We start from the raw sequence: 18,454 nt of genomic DNA on the forward strand, positions 1-18,454 counted from the left end.
CTCAATTTGTTTCAGCAAGTGCACTTACAGACGCTCGATACTCTGCTTCGATTGATAAGCGAGCAACTATTCTTTATTTCCTGGATGACCATCTCATAGGATTTTGGCCAAAAAATAGTATGTAACTAGTAGTGGAGGCTCGATCACTCGCATCTCTAGCCCAATCTGTATCAAAATACATGTGTAGCTTGAAATCATTATCTCTTTGAATGCGAAGACCGAACTGAATTGTTCCTTGAAGATACCTGAGTACTCATTTGAGTGATTTCCAGTGTACTTCATATGGGGAGTGCATAAATTAAGAGAATTTGTTCACATAGAAACTTATGTCTGAACAAGTGAACGACAAGTACTGGAGTTTTCTAAGAACTCTCCTATAGCAAGTGGCATCAGTTGGTTCCGCTCCATCATATTGTTGAAGCACTTCACTAGAATTCATTGGAGTTTTTGCTGGATTGTAGTTTTTCATCACTGATGTAATTGGACTGTGATAAAGTAATTCCATCTGCAACACGAATCACCTCAACTCCGAGAAAAAACTTAAGGTTTCTGAGATCCTTAATAGAAAAATGGCCAGCAAAACAAAAGATATCCAGATTTATATATGAGCTATGGCTCCTGGTGATGATGATATCGTCGACATAAAGAAGCACATACAACACGCTGTTTGACACTTTATGAATGAAAAGTGACGCATCAGATTTCGACTTGACAAATCCCAAATAAAGAAGGAACGTCTTAAGTTCATTTTACCAGGCCCAAGGAGCTTGCTTGAGTCCGTATATAGCTTTCTTTAGGTGACATATATGTGAAGGGAACTGCTCGTCTTCAAAACCCGGAGGTTGGACAATGTAGAGTTCTTTTTCTAGGTGGCCCTGCAAGAACGCGTTGTTGACATCAAACTGACGTATGGCCAATTCTGCTGGACAGCAATCGAAAGCACCAAGCGCACAGTAGTCGGTTTGACAACCAGACTAAATGTGGCATGAAAGTCAATTATAGGTATCACACCTCCTTTTTACTACCCCAAGGGGGATATAAGAGAGTTTTTCCAATTAAAGTGAAATTATTTGAAATGAAATTATTTTAATTAATTCAGAGTTACCACTTGGGATAATTTATGGTGTCCCAAGTCACCGGTTTATTTTAAATCCCAAATCGAGGAAGTTTATTTTTAAAGTCTGCGAACCAGAAATTCTAGATAAGGAATTATGTTAACCAGAGAAAGGTGTTAGGCATTCCCGGGCTCCGTGATTTTAGCACGGTCGCTTAGTGATTATTACTGGGCTTAATTGTTTAACTACCCATTTTTAGGACTTATGTGCATTTATCTTTTATCGCTTTTAATCACTTGATTTATTCGTAATTAAAGAATTGTGTTACGCATACGTATACTCATTTCATTTGGCGCGTCAAAATCATGTCACGTGAACGTGTCCACAATTAATAACACTTTATTTATTTTATTAAAAAAAATGGTTGAAGTTGCGCGAACGCATCCCTCGAGTTATTGTTTTAGAAATCGCAATTATGTTACGCGAACGTATACATAATCACCATACTTAGTCTAAATCGAGCCTAAAGTAAATTACGATTATTTGATTTTTAATAGCAACATTTGTGAGGGCCATGGATGATTTAATTGATGGCACACCTCAAATCTTTTCTACAAGGGGTAACTCTTGACTTAATTTTATGAGGGCCATGAGTTAAGGGGTTTTGTTTGGCATGACACACCTTAATTGATTTTAAAAGAATTGTACTTAATTAAGACAATCTAAGGATGTTCTTATTTAAAACTAACTTAAGCTAACATAAGGCTATTGATTATAAACAAGTTTGGGGTTCCTGTATTGAACCTCTAATCATTTTTGGATAAGGGGAATTGGGCCAGCAGTAGCTCGTTAGGTCATTTGGTTAGGGATCCATCAGCGTTTAAAGCTGCCTTGAGCTTGGAATTTGGCCCAGAAATGAGGAACTCAAGGGCCATTCACACCTGATTTTTAGACTAAGTTTAGCCCATATTGGGCTTATATTAGGCGGGCCCGGTTGTGACTATTTACTGGCTGGGTCTATCTACCTTTGCATAGTATATACATTAGTTGAAAAGGCTGCAAATAAATTCACTCTTGAATAGGAAAATCGAAATACAACTCCAGTTTGAAAATTAATTACACTACATTGATTTGCAAGACATATCAGATATACATTTATAATTCGCGAGGGAAAAGCATTTACAGTCGGGCCGAGCTGTTGGGTTCAATTGCCCGGGCCCAATGGCCTAGGCCCAGACTTGCTCAAACGATTCCCACATTGGGTCTTGTTGCAAGTCTGGCCCAACTTATATTCAAACAAGTATGCAGAAGTTATGCTTATCATAAAGCAAACCATCTGGTTGTGACCTTGAGCTAATAATCAAACATAAAACGAATTTAAAATTAATGTTCCAACAGTCCATTTTACCATTGACAGACCATATATTACAACATGCTCTTAAGTGCAACTATGTGCCTAAAGAAAAGCAAGAAAAAGAAAAGTTCAACAAAAAAAAGTAACATTTTCCTAATTCTAAGTCTTCAGCTATTACCAAAAAACCTTGAACCAACTTCAGCTTGCAAGAATTTCAGCTATGGAGCTGTTTCCTACAAACAAAGCCTCGAATTTCATGCTCTGAAATTCCTTTGCCTTATTGTCACTTACATAAAAAAAAGCAACATAAATAAAGTACACAGTTCAGTGTTTACAGAAATCTATTTGCTGGTGTATTTTTAACTAGAGCAACAGAAAGAAAGAAAGAAGGAAAATTGCTTCAACCATCAGAATTCACATTTTTTAGTATAAGGTCTTGCCTAAAAATCTTTAGACATCTTTTAAAAGAGTTACAAACACTAGTAAGCCAAACAAAGTAGTCATGTTGGTGCATTTTCATGTTCAAACAATAAGATCTACTACATTTATACCAAATAAATCAAATATCACATGGAAACTCATTCATTATACATGTTTTTATTGCAAACTTACTGATGCTATATTACATCAAAACAAACAGTACATGAGAGGAGATGGAATTAATACCTAGTAGCAGCAAGAAACAAGCAGTAAAAACAGAGCTGAATACTAATCAGAACTTTGGAAAAGAAGCAGCCAACAAAACCAAACAGCAACGGTGAGAATCAACCCCAAAAAAATACCCAGAATGAACAACTCAGAAGACTTCCAAAACCAGAATACTAGCCAAGAAGTCCAACCTGGAAAAAGCTGATGTTTTCAGAGAACTTTTAAGGAATTTTTCTCTTTGTTTTTCTGAACTTTTAAGTGCAGAAAAATGCTAATGAATGTCTGTCAAATCAGAATGAGAGAACCTACATATATAGGCTGCCTAGAGAGGGTATCTTTTTTGGAATATTTTCTATCCTATGGTACAAATAGTATTGTCCTTTTACAACCCTTGGTACAGTTGTCCTATATTTCAGCATCTTTTATAACAGCTAGGACAGCTGTACATTTTCTAGGAAGCTTCTGATTTTTTAGCCTAAGTGGAAATCCATTTTTACCCTTTAAGTTACTGCTTATTTCAGTTCTATCCTAAACTTTTAGGTTCAATTGAGTCCCTATGAGTTCTAATAATTTACAAATCAGAAACCAAATTACAAAGGCAAACAGAACCAAAAGGAGACAATTTAAGCTTAAGACTAAACTAATTTAGTAGGCAACAGTGATTATCTAATTAAATCAACACCAAACTAAATTTAAACAGCTATATGGCATCTACACAGTAACTTAAACAAAAAATTATCAGGGAAAATAAAAACCCCAAAGAAATCTTAAAAGTTAAACTATTCAAATCATGAATTAATATGCCGACATTTAATTACAGAAAATGGGGGAAAGCAATTCAAACAAAAGCGATGGAAACAAAGAAATCATCACCAATTCACCATAAATCCTAGTCAAACTAAAACCATGCAAATCAAAATGCAATCTCATCATGCTTGGACTAACCTAATAAACAAACAATTTAACAGTAAAAAAAAAAGAAAAATAAAAGAAATTCTAAAATCATGCGGCTCAACAGAAATACTAAACATGAAGAGGAATCAACAAAAAGACAAAGAATACTAAACAAAAGGTAGAAGAAATTGCCTCTATTCATTTTAAACCAAACTGGACCAACCAAACGACTCTTGACCAAGCATCAATCAAGGCGACATGAACTTGTACCACCATTAATCGATTGTTCTCATCAAGAACAGTCGACTAATGAGGGTTTTGGGTTCAAACCACCGATAACTGACCAGAAAATTAAAAGAGGGAAAAAGGGCTAGGGTTCAAGATTTCCAGATTTGAAATTCGAAGAAATCGGCTAGGATTTTCGGGAAATTGATTGTAGTTTAGGGTTCAGAGGGGTGTGATTTTGGGGTCGTTTGGGTGATTTAGGGTTTTTTAGGTTTCGATCTTAGATCCGGAATTAGTGGAATTAGATGGGGATTTTGGGGAAGCTGATGGTGGGAGAGTGTAAAGAGGAGGCTAAGGATCATCTGGTGTAGGTTTGGGGTGGTTTGGAGTATTAGCGCCGCCGTGGGCGATTTTCGGCGGGTGGTTAGCGGCGGAGCCGGCGAGGGATATACAGGTGGCTAGGGCTTGATTTGTTTAGAGGAAGGAGATGGAAATAAAAGGGGTTCGATGGGGGGGGTCTGTCTTCGGACAGTTATATCTAAATGGCTAATCAGTTCCCAGCCGTTAGATCTAAGATGATCAACGGCTGGGATCAAAAGGGGTAATACGGGGTCGTTTTAGGAGAGTAGGAAGTGGACCGGGTAGGCTTGATTTTTTGGGCTGGGTCTGGATCGATTTTGGAGGGGGGGAATTTGGGCCGATTTGGGGTATTGAAACATCCAAAATTCAAATTAAAACACCCTCTTTCAATTCTCTTCTTATTTTCCTTTTTCTTTTCTTTTTCGTTTTTCTTTTCCTTTAATTAATAATCCTAAATTAATTTAAATTGCAAAATTAAGCTAATTATCTAATTATAAAAATTACTTTATTCTAGATTAAAAGAGAAAAATCAATAACCTAAAAATTAAAAAGTAAAAATGTAAAAATGAGCTATTTTTTATGATTTTCAATTTTTATAAAACAAAGAATTACTGATTAATCCTAAAAATGTAAAACTAAAACCTAAATGCAATGAATGATATTTTTCATGATTTAAATAAAAATTAACCATGCATAAAATACAAACAATTAAATAAAATTCTACAAAAATTCCTAAAATGGCAAATAATTAAGAAAAAATCTATTTTCTTGGGATTTTATATGAGTATTTCGTATAGGGCAAAAATCACATGCTCACAGCTGCTATGAGGGATTTTTGCCCATTTGAAACTCCATGAGAAGCATCTTTTGAAAGAGTCTGACCGAACCTTGCTTTAGAAGTTTCCTACATATCTTTGGCTATAAAGGAATCAGGTCAGTGTATTTCTGGAAGTTTGGTAGCTGGGACTACCAGGAAACTATGATTTCACTATTGTTGTTGTTGTTTCTGCTTGTTGAGATCCCTATTACACCAAAATGAAAGATGAAAAGCTAAACTAGCTAAGCCTATCAACTACGAATTACAAGATTCCTATCTATAAACCTTCTAAAGCTTGATCTTGAGTCTTGGCCAGCTATTCTTGCAGACTCTGATCTGAATCTTGATGCTCGTTAGCTGCAACCGCTGGTTCATTCTTCGTTAACTTCTCGGATCAAGGCGGGACATGCAAAACTTGTGACTTCAATCATATTTTGGACAGTCCGCATCTTTTCCGCTTCTACACTTAAAGTTCACTTCTTTTCTTTTATTTTAATCGAGACTTCTTATTTTGGTCGCCTCAAAACTTGTGCCTCAAGGAAAAAACCTACTCAGGCACCAAAACAAACAAAAAACGAAATTTTTCTGCCCCAGTTTTCACTAGGAAAATTTCGTGAGTTATTGTAATAAAATCTAAACTATTTCTTTATTGAAAGCAATTAAAATCGGGATTGTGTATCCCTGAGAAAAAGAGATTAGGGAGTGGAGACCCTATATCTAAAATGCAATCAAATGGGGATTGGAGGCCCCAAGTTGGGAAGATTGTGAGCACATGATTTTTGCCCTATAAGAACTACTCCCACAAAAATTCAAAATAAAATAGTTGTGTGTTGCTTGTAATTTATTTGTATTTGTTTGTGTATGTTTATTCTATTTTTACTACTGAAAATAAAATATATATATATATATATATATATATATGTGTGTGTGTGTGTGTGTGTGTGTGTGTGTGTGTGTTGCATTTGTATTTATAATTTAGGATTAATTAACCAGTAATTTGTTTTATGAAAATGAAAATCATAAAAAATAATGTACTTTGCATTTGTAGCATTTAATATTGAATTGTGTGATTTTATTGTTAATTGGCATTTAATTGTATGTGATAAATGTTATTAAAAGATAATTAGTATTTTTAGTAAGTTAACTTGGTTTATGATTTTAGAAAATAATTTAGAAAATAAAAAGAAAGGAAAAGAATTAGAAGACCCGGATTTGGGCCAAAAGCTTCAAAGCCCAAACAAAATACAACCCAAACCCGTCCAAACACCCCATCATACCCGGCCCAAACCTGCCCCAATCCAGCCCGTCTCCAGCCGCAACCAAACGACGCCGTTTCAGGCGTTTCAATCTGGACCGTTGATCTCAACTGATCAAACGGTCCCAAAGCTTTGCCCAAACCCGACCCCGACCCGTCACTCCAATACCCGGACTGCCCCAGTGCTACTCCAAATGACACCGTTTGACTTAAATGAACTGATCTGGACCCTCGATCGTAATTGATCCAACGACCAAGATCAAACGCCCCCTCCCGTATATAAGTCAAAACCATACCCCGCCCCCCAAACCAAACCCCCCCTCGCACCATCATCTCTCTCAGACCCTTCATACACACCCCCAAAACCCTAGCTGCCCTCGTTCCCTTCGCCTGAAAACACGACGACACCAGCTCCGATGGCCGTGAAATTCACTCCACTGAACCTCCTAACCGCCCTCAACACAGATCCAGTACCCGTTTGCTTCGAATCATCCTCAAACTTCTCGATTCTTCATTTGAAGATTCGAGCAAAACCTAGACCTACCCCAATCCGCCTTGAACTCACACCCTGGCACCCCTTGACCTCCCTCATGACCAAACCACCGTTGGTTTGGTTCGAATCTGGCTAGAAACACTCGAACCCTAAATCGAAACGTAAGAACCCTAGAAAACCAAAACTGGTTTCTGTCCGAAGTTTAAGGCGATTTGGGTGTTTAACTGACCTTAGTCGAAGTGTTCTCAGTTGAGAACACTCGATTAAGGTCCGTTTGACCTCAAAAGTTCAAGTTCGAGTCGATTCAAGTTCGTCTGTTCTCTATTCCATTTAAGGTATTTTTCCTTTTTTCTTTTATTCTATTTTGATGTTTTAAATGTTTAATATTGTTATATTAATTTTTTGATTTGTGTCGATTGTTATGTTCTTCTCCCTCAGACCTTTTTATTCGGTCGAATTTGTTTCTGTTCATTATTGTGTATAATTATAGGTCGTGTAATCAATTCGAATAAGTTCGTCGATTATTTGTTTTATTATAAATCCCTGTTCTTGTCAATGCCGCTTGAAATTGCCTGATTATCTATTTTCTGATTGATTGTTATCAATTGTCGTAGGCAATCGGTTAATTAGTTTTCGTCGATTAATTTGTTCTTGTTTGTAAACCAATAAGTTCGTCGAATGGTTATTGTGTGTGCTTGATCTGTGGACACTTAGCTTCAGGGCATTGTCAATAGGCTGACAATGAACCTGCATTCATGTTCATTTTTATTCAATTTTCAGTTTCAGTTTTAATGATTCTATTGAGTTCTGTGTTGTGATTTAAATTCAGTTCATTGGTTTCAATTGGAACTCAACCTTAGTCATTTAGTTGTCAGGAGGATTGGTTATAGCTGTTAGTCAGATTTAGTTTTAAATCATTGTTAGCTTGAACAGATTTAGAGTTAAAAGGTTTTAATACGGATGAATAATTTGTATTAAGGGCAGTAATATTAAGGGGTTTCAGGGGTGATTTGGGAATGGAACAATTAGGATAATATTTTAATGTTAGTGTTTTGTTAGTGGGATATTAGTGTCTTTAAATTAATATGGTAATGGGGAACAAGAGGGAATGAGGGCTGATAATAAGGAAAAGCTTTTCTTAGTGGGTTTTAAGTGGAAAAAGGCAGATTTTTAGTGGGGGAAGGGGGTCGGGCAGAAAAGTTTGAACAAAAGGGCAGGTCTGGATGGCTATATAAAGAGGAGAATCTGGGAGAAGGGGGGAGAAAAAAAAAAGGCATTCAAAAACAGTGAAGTCCTAGGGCATTTGAAGTTCAATCTCAAGTAAATTTGGGTACATTCGAGTGATTTGTGGTTAAGTTCTCATCTTCGTTTGGTTTCAAACTCTTTCTGGGCTGTGATTCAAGTTCCTGGGTTGTGCATCTGCTACTGTTTGATTGTCTCTTGGTCTGCTATTGTACTGCTGCTGCTGATCTTTGCCTCTATTAAAATTCCATTTTTCAGGTACACGACTCGAGACTCTGACTGTAGCTTCACATGATTGAAACATAAAAATCAATGGAAATTGACCAAATGTCTTCTGTCATTTTTTTTATTGATTCGTTGTCTATGATTCGAACTTAGACTCTAGTTCAATTGTGTGGAACAAAATTAGTTTTGTAATCATATGAACTAGATTCGAACAGAGCTGTTTGTATAATTTGAACTGCAATTGGACCGTGTTAGCTATCATCTGGTACAGACTGTTAGGTAGTATTAGAACTTGTGTTCCTCATTAACTGGGGATTTGCATGTTCGATAGTTCTGTTATTCTGAAAGTTTTTCTGTGATTCGTGTATTGTGCAGTAGATATTAGTTACATTTTGTGGACTGAAATATGAATTTCTGTAGTTAAGGTAGTTGTACTGGGCTACACCAATTGAGCGAACTATTTGAATTGGTCATAGGTAATCTGGTTGTTGATATGAATATAGGTTGATGCACCTTCACCTAAAGCTAAAGCTTGTAGTAGTTATATCAATCAGCCACTTAGTTAATCGTAACCTCATATGATTAATTACCTTAAGCATCAATTGATATATCAGTTTGAAGTAGTATTTTCAAGTTAGTACAAGAATGTTAGTAAACATCAGAATGTGCACGTCTATTGGATTTGTCCATTAAACTTGATAAGTTTCCCTTAGCTATTAAGGTGTTAATCTGATCAACAACATCTGAATAATGCATTAGAACAATTGTTAGCTGGTCATTTGCTCAAATTTGAACTACCGTGTTTGGCTTAGTCACGTGGGCTTAACCATTTCTTTTCGCCCAAGAGGTGTAGTCTCCACATAGATAAACGAGCAGCCCAGGTCCCGTTTTATGACTGTGTGCGCTTGGCCCTGGGCTGAGATATACAGATTGCCAGTTTCGAAGCCCGATGTTTGATTTTGGTACATCATAACCAATTAGTCTGCACCAACCCCGTAACAAATCGATTAGGACCTTTTTTTTAACTATGAGATCAACAAAAAATAGAAATCATAGTTACTTTAGGATTTTCCCTTTAAAACAAATAATAGATGAGACGAGCCTCGCCAAATAAACGAATAAATTGTGGGGCCCTCAATAAAGGGGTAAAATAAAACATTTAGAATTCAGGACGGGTCGTTTAGTGAATTTCATGGCCTCGACCAAAATAACAACGCGTTAGTCACTTTAGGCGCGCCTTTAATAATTTACTTTCTTAAACCCGGGTGCACATTTATGTGACCTAAATCCAAATCTCAACGGAGTCGAAATGTGTCGAAAACCACAGGTACATTGATGTGACGTGATTCGAGATACGTTTTCACAACGTTGCAAATCTCTGTTAAATAATAATGATAATGATAAAAGCGGTTAAAAATTAAAATTTGCACATAGGTTCATAATTGTATAAAATCAAATAATTAAGCTGAATATGACAGTTGAGCGACCGTGCTAGAACCACGGAACTCGGGAATGCCTAACACCTTCTCCCGGGTTAACAGAATTCCTTATCCGGATTTCTGGTTCGCAGACTGTAATACAGAGTCAATCTTTTCCTCGATTCGGGATTCAACCGGTGACTTGGGACACCATAAATCTCCCAAGTGGCGACTCTGAATTAAATAATAAATCCCGTTTTGATTGTCCTTTAATTGGAAAAACTCCTTCTGCGCCGCCTTTGCATGGGGCGCGGGTGAAAAAGGAGGTGTGACAAAGATTACCAGGTTATGCTAGAAAAAATGACCGGGTTATGCCGGGAAGGTCCACGGGTTATGCCGGGAAAGGTCATCGGGTTATGGCGGAAAAGAAAAAGGTCCTTGGGTTATGCCAGGGAGGTCCTTGGGTTATGCCAGGAAATTCATCGGGTTGTGCCGGAAAAGAAAAAGGTCCTCGGGTTATGCTGTGGAGGTCCACGGGTTATGCCAAGAAAGGTCATCGGGTTAATCCGAAAAAGAAAAAGGTCCTCGGGTTATGCCGGGGAGGTCCACGGGTTATGCCGGGGAAGGTCATCGGGTTATGCCGGAAAAGAAAAAGGTCCTCGAGTTATGACGGGGAGGTCCATGGGTTATGCCGGGAAAGTTATCGAATTATGCCGGAAAAGAAAAAGGGTCCTCGGGTTATGCCGGGGAGGTCCACAGGTTATACCGGGAAAGTCATCGGGTTATGCCAGAAAAAGGTCCTCGGGTTATGTCGGGGATCAACTAGGTAGTGGAACCCTATACTGGAAAAGACTACCAGGTTATGCTGGCAGCGACTAGGGAATGGGACACTATGTTTGGAAAGAAAATTGCCAAGTTATGTTGGAAAAATCACTGGGTTATGCCGGGAAAGAAAAAAGGTCCTCGGGTTATGCCGGGGAGGTCTACGGGTTATGCCGGGAAAGTCATCGGGTTATGCCGGAAAAAGGTCCTCAGGTTATGCCAGGGATCAACTAGGGAGTGAAACCATATACTGGAAAAGACTACCAGGTTATGCTGGCAGCGGCTAGAGAATGAGACCCTATGTTGGGAAAACGTAGCTAGAGATTGGAGACTTTATGCTACCATGGTTTTGAATTTTTCTTCTTCTTTTCTTTTTATTTTTTATTTTTTTTATTTCAGAGAATGACTAAATGCAGGAAAGAATTTTGGAGAAGACTTCCCTTTTTGGATTGCTGCTGCAAAGCCGTTTCTAGCCCTGGTGCAGTTTCTTTTTGTTGCACCTGCTTCTTGCAAGGTTGCTTTTGGATTGCACTCGTTTCCTGTTTTTAAACAAAGAACAATTGTTAGTTTGAAACGGTGGTTGCTTTTGTGTCCTTGAGCGTTTCAGTCACTTGGTCTCAGCCCTTTCAACTACAACTGGTTGTTCCTGAATACCGATTGTATTTTAGACCCCGGAGGGCCTCTGGTTTTTTCCAGACTTTGCCATGACAGTTGGTCGGTGGAACTCAACCTTATCGGCTTTATTTTGCCTTCGTAGGCCTTTCCCTTTTGACTTTTTTTTTCTTTTTTTTTTCAGAGCATTGGAGAACGTTTTCCTCCTCAAACTTTGTTGCAACGGCTAGTCTCGTGGGACTAACCTTTTCTAACTTTATTTTGCCTTCATAGGCCTTTCATTTCTGGCTTCTTCTTCCAACTTCAATTTCAAAGCATTGGGGGTACATTGGCTCTTCAAACATTTGCCAAGACGGTTAGCTACGTGGGACTCAACCTTTTCAACTTCATTTGCCTTTATAGGCACTTCAATTTGATTTTCTCTTTCCAAGAGTTTTTAATTTCAAAACATCAGCCAACATGGCCGGTCGAAGTTGACTTGATGCCCTTGCCGAGGCTGGGTGCCTTATTACAGATTAACTCGTGTCAAATGAGAACCCTGTAAATCAGTCTTGCTATCCCTTCTTTGTCTCAGTTTCGGAATAGAGTTAGACCGAAATGGATTCAAAGAAAAAACAAACAATGGAATGGATAAATGAATTTAAACAAGAGGTATCCCTTTCGGGAAAAGGAAAGAAGGACTTATCTGGAGTACATGCGGATTTCAAAGAACATGACATGCCTTTTGGACTGGATGTCTGATCTGTGTAAATCGTCCAACTCTCAGAAATGCATCACAACTTTTGCCTCAAAATCGAGAAACCTTGCCAGGACTCTGTCGATGCCGATGGCTGTGAGGATCCTCTTTTCGATCAGGGGCGCCCTTTGCGGGTTTTCACGAGCTGACCTCTATCATTTCTCTTCTCACCATCGCCTTATAGTGCTCTTGCGAGTTTTCACTAACAAGACTCTCTCATTTTTAATTTCTCTACTTACCATCGCCTTACGGTGCCAGTGTGGGTTTTCACCAGTAAGACTCTCACATTTTATTTCTCTCATTCTGATTGCATCAGATCGAAGTAGTTGTATTCTCTGATCCTTGATTCTCACTGATTGATCGAAAGGACTTGAAAGGATTTGGGTAAATATGATTTGGATCGAATTACAACTTTAGAACCATTCAGGCGGGATCATCGTCGAACCATTATAACATCTGCCCCAGTTTCTCTTTTGGGGGAATTTGGATTTTTATTTTGGTTTGACTGAACCCTAGAGAGAGGCTGCCTACGTATCCTTTCAGAATTAAGTCGAACGTAGTTAAAGGAACTTTAATTTTTTTGTTTTGTTTTGTTTTGTTTTCTCTTTCTTTTTCCTTTCCTTTTTCACTTTTTTTTCATTTCATTTTCTTTGTCTTTTCTTCCTTTTTTTGCATCTTTCTTTTTCTTCTCTTTTTTTCATTCATTTTTTTCATTTCATTTCATTTCATTTTTTCAATTCTTTTTTTTTCAATAACACTTTCAGGTTCTAAAAGAGGGTAGTCAAAGAAACGTAACCGGCTCAAAGGGTTTGCAAAGGGTTGATAGTGTTTGGGTAGCGAGAATAAAAGGCTTTTTCATCCCAATCGGAGAACATTAATGTTATATAGAGGATCCAACATAGTACCTTTTGGCTGCATCTGCATTGACAGTTGTTTCAGGGACATTTCCTTCGATGTGTCCCAAATACAAGCACTCTTTTGGCAGTACTCTTGTTGCAATGTATGGACCTTTCCAATCTAGAACCAATTTTCCTTCAGATGTTCCGAGTCTTTATTTTATTTCCTTAAACTTATTCATGGCATTTTGATTATTGATTCATTATTTCGTAGTCTGACAGCGATTCAGGATCTGGGCATGAAGTCTGCAAGCATGTCATGTTATTGAAATCTGCATTTAGCATAACTGAAAAGAGAATAAGAAAAGTGACAAGATTAAGAAAAGAGAATTCCTAGACAATGAACATTTGATTTGATTATTTTTTGAATTTTAAAGATAAGAAGGGTTTACACCGGAAAGTAAGACAATAAAGTAAAACATCCGGATCAAACCCTGAGATAATTCGGACGCAGAAAGGATAGTAGGATTGGCTACCGAGATTCCCGTATGATAAGGAACTTTCAGACTTGGCAACCGTTTTGGCTTTTCTTCTGTCTCGGCAATGGTTGCAATATCCTTCAGTGCCGGATCAAATTCTTTATCTTCACCAATCATTCCGATCATTGGCCCGATGTTGTGGGCAGGCAACAGATTGTTCATCATATCATGAGCTTCTTCATCCCGAAAAACAATTCTTTCAGCTTCAATCAAATCTTAAACTGCCTTTTTAAGGGTCCAACAGTCCTTTGTACTGTGTCCCACTGCTCCAGAGTGGTATTCACATCTAGCATCAGCTCGGTGCGTTGGGGACTCAGTGTTCGGCTGGTTCGGGGCCACCGACTGCAATAGATTTAGCCTGATTAGCTTTTGGAACAAGATTGAATACGATTTTACCAATAGGGGTGAACTGATTCTTTCTGAAAGGCTCTCTTGGGCGAGGATTGTACTGGGGAACATTTGGTTGGGGATTATATGGAGGTTGGTAAGGATGGGCATTTCTGGGAGGTGGAGCTCGGTTTTGTGGATAATGTTGTGGTCGCATGTAAGGTTGCGCGTTCATCACCGTATAAGAAGGTGGTGCCACGACATAAGAAGCATCTTGAAGGGGATAATAATGTTCAAGGACCTCAGGAAGCATATATGATTGGCTAAATGACCTGCGGGCCCCCTCGAGCTAGAAACCATCACGACTCTTTCTTCTCTCCCGTTTCCATTTATCAAACCCCCTGAACCATTTTGAACATCTAGTGATGTGGCTTTAAAAACAACATGACTCAAGATTTGACCCGTTTTTAGCCCACTTTCTACCATTTCCCAGATTTTGATAACCTCAGCGAATGACTTACCCATAGCGGACATCATGTTCTAGAAGTAGTCCGCCTCTTGGGCATGTAGAAAGACCGTGACCATTTCAATTTCGTCCATTGGAGGCTTTACCCAGGCAGCTTGCTCATTCCATTTGACAGTATATTCGTGGAGACTTTCCGCGGTTTTTCTTTTTCAAATTGGACAAAGGGTTTCTGTTGGGAGCGATGTCCATATTATATTGGAACTGGCGAACAAAATCTCGAGCTATATCATCCCACACATGCCAATGGATAAATTCTTGATCTGTATACCACTCAGAAGCGATTGCGGTGAGGCTTCCCCTAAAATAGGCCATTAGCAACTCCTTTTTTTCCACCAGCACCCCTCAGCTAGTTACAATATCGTTTTAGATGAGCAATTGGGTCTCCGTGCCCGTTGTACTTTTCAAATTTTGGCATCTTGAAGCCAGCTAGCAAGTGGACATGGGGAAACATACAGAGGTCAGAGTATGAGACACTCTTTTGGCCACTCAGACCTTGCATGTTTTTAGGCTTTGTTCTAGGCTCTTCATCTTCCGAGTCATTTCCTCTTGCTCGGGATTCTTAACAACCTTTTCTTGCTCCCCCGAGATATCATATTGCGGAGGTTGAGTGAAAGAGTACGGGGTCACATATGTTATTTCTGATTGAAGTTGTGGACCCTGAAAGATGAACATTGGAGGCTCAATATACGACCATGGTAAAGTTGGTTGTGCTCTAGTGTAGACTGGTGTTGCAGAGAACAACATTGGAGGTGCCCTAAAAACTGGTGCTTGGGGGCAAACCATAGAAGGCATGCCAGAAACATTGGACAACATTGGAGGGGGGCCGTATGGGATGAGCGGGTTGAGCACAGGGGCGTTGGTAACCTCACCTGACTTGGGGATCAACTCAGGGAACCCAGGGATTGCACTTGGCGGTTCCCTACCATTAGACCAGGCATCCCACATTTTCAATATGCGGAGACGCAACATCTTATTCTCTTCAGCAGCTGCTGATTCTGGTTGTGGAATAGCTGGTGTTGGGCTATCCTCAGGATCGATGATTTGTGGATGGCTTTCAGAGGTCATAGGAACCTTTTCTTTGGATCTTGTAAGTAAGGATGTGAAGCCAGATTACCAACAAAACCAACCACCTGAACAGAACCTGGCTAATTTGCACACCCAACAACCTTGTTAGTTTTGAGACATTTAACCTATAGAAAATCGCATATTGGGATGCAATGCACCTAACAGTTAAATGCTTCTACCATGTGTTTGAACGGTTCATGTTTCATCCCGGCCTTAACTAATCTTTTTTTTTTCACTCTGTACCTCTTTTCCTTTAATTTGCCTCTCTTTAATCACTATTGATTTTCTCATTTTATTTCTGGCACTCTTTTATTTATGATATCTCTTTTTCTTTTTTTTCTTTTTGTCACTCTTTTATTTTTATTTTTTTTTCACTCAATTTTTCTTTCTCTCTTTTTTCAGTTTATTTTTCACTGAATTATTTTAATGGCTATGATCGAATCCGGTGGGGATTGCCTACGTATCATGACGCCACATGAATCAGATCTTGCGTAGTTCGGGAAGATTGGGAATGGAGTAAATGAACTAACTCTTTTTTTTTAGTTTACTTTTATAAAACTCTGACCATGAAAGCTTTACGCAAAAGAAAAACATATTTGATTTTTGATTTTTTTTTTGGAATTTTCTAAAAAATGCTTTAAAAGAAGAAAGGGAATTTTCTTTTGGATTTTTGATTTTGATTTGTGAAAGAAAGACTTCTAAAAATTCCTTTTCTTTTGATTGGAACTTTGAGAATTTCAAAAGTAAAAGGAAAATATTTTTGCTTGAATTTTCATTTGTTTTCTCTTTTTCTAAAGAAGAAAGAAAATATTTTTTTTTGGATTTTGGATGTTGCCTCTTAATTTTCGAAAGAGGAACTTTTAAGAAAATATTTTGAATTTTTGAGCTTTTTATTTATTTACAAAATTACTTCTAAAGAAAAGCAAAAATATTTTTTGGACTTCAATTTTTTTCAAAATTTAGTTTTTATGAAAGAGAGACTTTTAAACAAGGAAAATTTTTTTTTAATTCATTTTTTTGAATTTTTAGAAAACATTTTCAAAATAAAGGAAACCCGTATTTTGGATTTTGATTTTTGATTGATTTTTTATTTTATTTTTTTTTTCATATGAAAGACTTCAGAAAGAAGGAAACTATTTTTTTAGTTTAAAATATTTTTGTTTGAATTTTCTAAGGAAATGTTTCTAAGGACGGAATTAAAGGAAATTATTTTTGGATTTTTTTTAAATTGGGGTTGGAACCGATGAGGTTTGCCTACGTATCTTACATCCGTTAAGAATTAGACCCGCATAGTTCAGTCAATTTTGACGGAACAGGAAAATATGGCACTTGAATATTTTGGGCTCATTTTGAAATGACCTTGTCTTTTTCTTTTTCCCTTTTTTTCCAGAATTTTGGCAGAGTTTCGGAATTTTTCAAATACCTACCTCCCACTCTTGTTTTTTGATTTTTGATTTTTTTTTTTTTTGATTTTCTTTCCCTATTCTAGAAGCTGGTCAACATGCATGCCGAAACAAACAGATGCACAAGTAGCACGTAAGATGCATCATGATGGTGTTTTTAATTTGGGTACACCTATCCTAGACGGACCCAACCCCTGTGTTGAGTCCCCAAAGTCAGATGCACGTGATGCAAACAAGAGTTCCTACTAGGGATCCAGCATGAGGCTATGTTATTCTAGGTTTAAAACTAGGGTTGTGGTCTAAACCTGGCTTCCCCGAGCGGACAAACTCGAGTCGAGGAGGGGGCAACGTCCCGGGAGCATGAAAGTCTGCCCGACCTTGTTGCTTGCCCAGCCCCGTTCTATTTGGTATCACTCTAACAGAAAAGTGGGCCACGCGAACGTGAGCACCGTTTTTTAGAAGACTCAGAAGGGAGGCGTAAGAAGACATTTAAATACAGTTCAAGTAATATCAAAGCAGTACATGACAATTAGCATATAAAGTCCACAAAATATAGTAATATCAACAATAAAGCCAAATAAAAATCACATTAACAAGCTCGAATTCTTGAACCCTAAACAAGAGATTCTGGGTTCTTTTCCCCAGCGGAGTCGCCCGAGCTGTCACACCTCCTTTTTTACTATCCCGGAAGGGGATATAAGGGAGTTTTTTCAATTAAATGACATTATTCGAAATGGGATTATTTTAACTAATTCAGAGTCGCCACTTGGGATAATTTATGGTGTCCCAAGTTACCGGTTTATTTTAAAGCCCAAATCGAGGAAGTTTATTTTTAAAGTCTGTGAACCAGAAATTCTAGATAAGGAATTCTGTTAACCCGGGAGAAGGTGTCAGGCATTCCCGGGCTCCTTGGTTCTAGCACGGTCGCTTAGTGATTATTACTTGGCTTAATTGTTTAACTACCCATTTTTAGGACCTATGTGCATTTATATTTTACCGCTTTTAATCACTTGATTTATTCGTAATTAAAGAATTGAGTTACGCGTACTGTAAGCACGTGATTTTTGCCCAATATGAGAATTACTCCCAAAAAAATTCAAAAATAAAATGATTTTTCTTTGGTGTGCAATTTTTGTGATATTTTGAATAATTATTTGTATTTGTCTGTGCATGTTTATTTGCTAAATTAATAAAAAATACAAAAATATGTCGCATTTTGCATGTAGGATTTAATTCTACAATTGTTAGTAATTGAATTTGTTTTACAAAAATTAAAAATTACAAAAATAGGCATCGTTTGCATTTTTAGCATTTAATGTCCAAATATACAATTTTATGCTTAATTAATACTTAATTGTGCGTTAATTGTTATTGGGAGTTAATTTGCGCTTTTATAACTTAATTTAGTTCTTAATAATAGTTTAAGTATTTTTATAATTTAGTTTTAGAAAAATAAAAGAAGAAAAGAGAGCGAAAATATAAAGAAAGTCGGAATTGGGCCTCTTCTTCAATTTCAAGCCACAGGCCCAAAAAATGGCCCAATCTTCCCTACGACCCAGTCCATTTCGAACTGGGTCGACCCAGTCCATAACCCAAAAGACC

The sequence above is a fragment of the Nicotiana sylvestris genome, chromosome 5 (assembly GCF_000393655.2).
Source record: "Nicotiana sylvestris chromosome 5, ASM39365v2, whole genome shotgun sequence".
Classification (NCBI taxonomy): domain Eukaryota; kingdom Viridiplantae; phylum Streptophyta; class Magnoliopsida; order Solanales; family Solanaceae; genus Nicotiana; species Nicotiana sylvestris.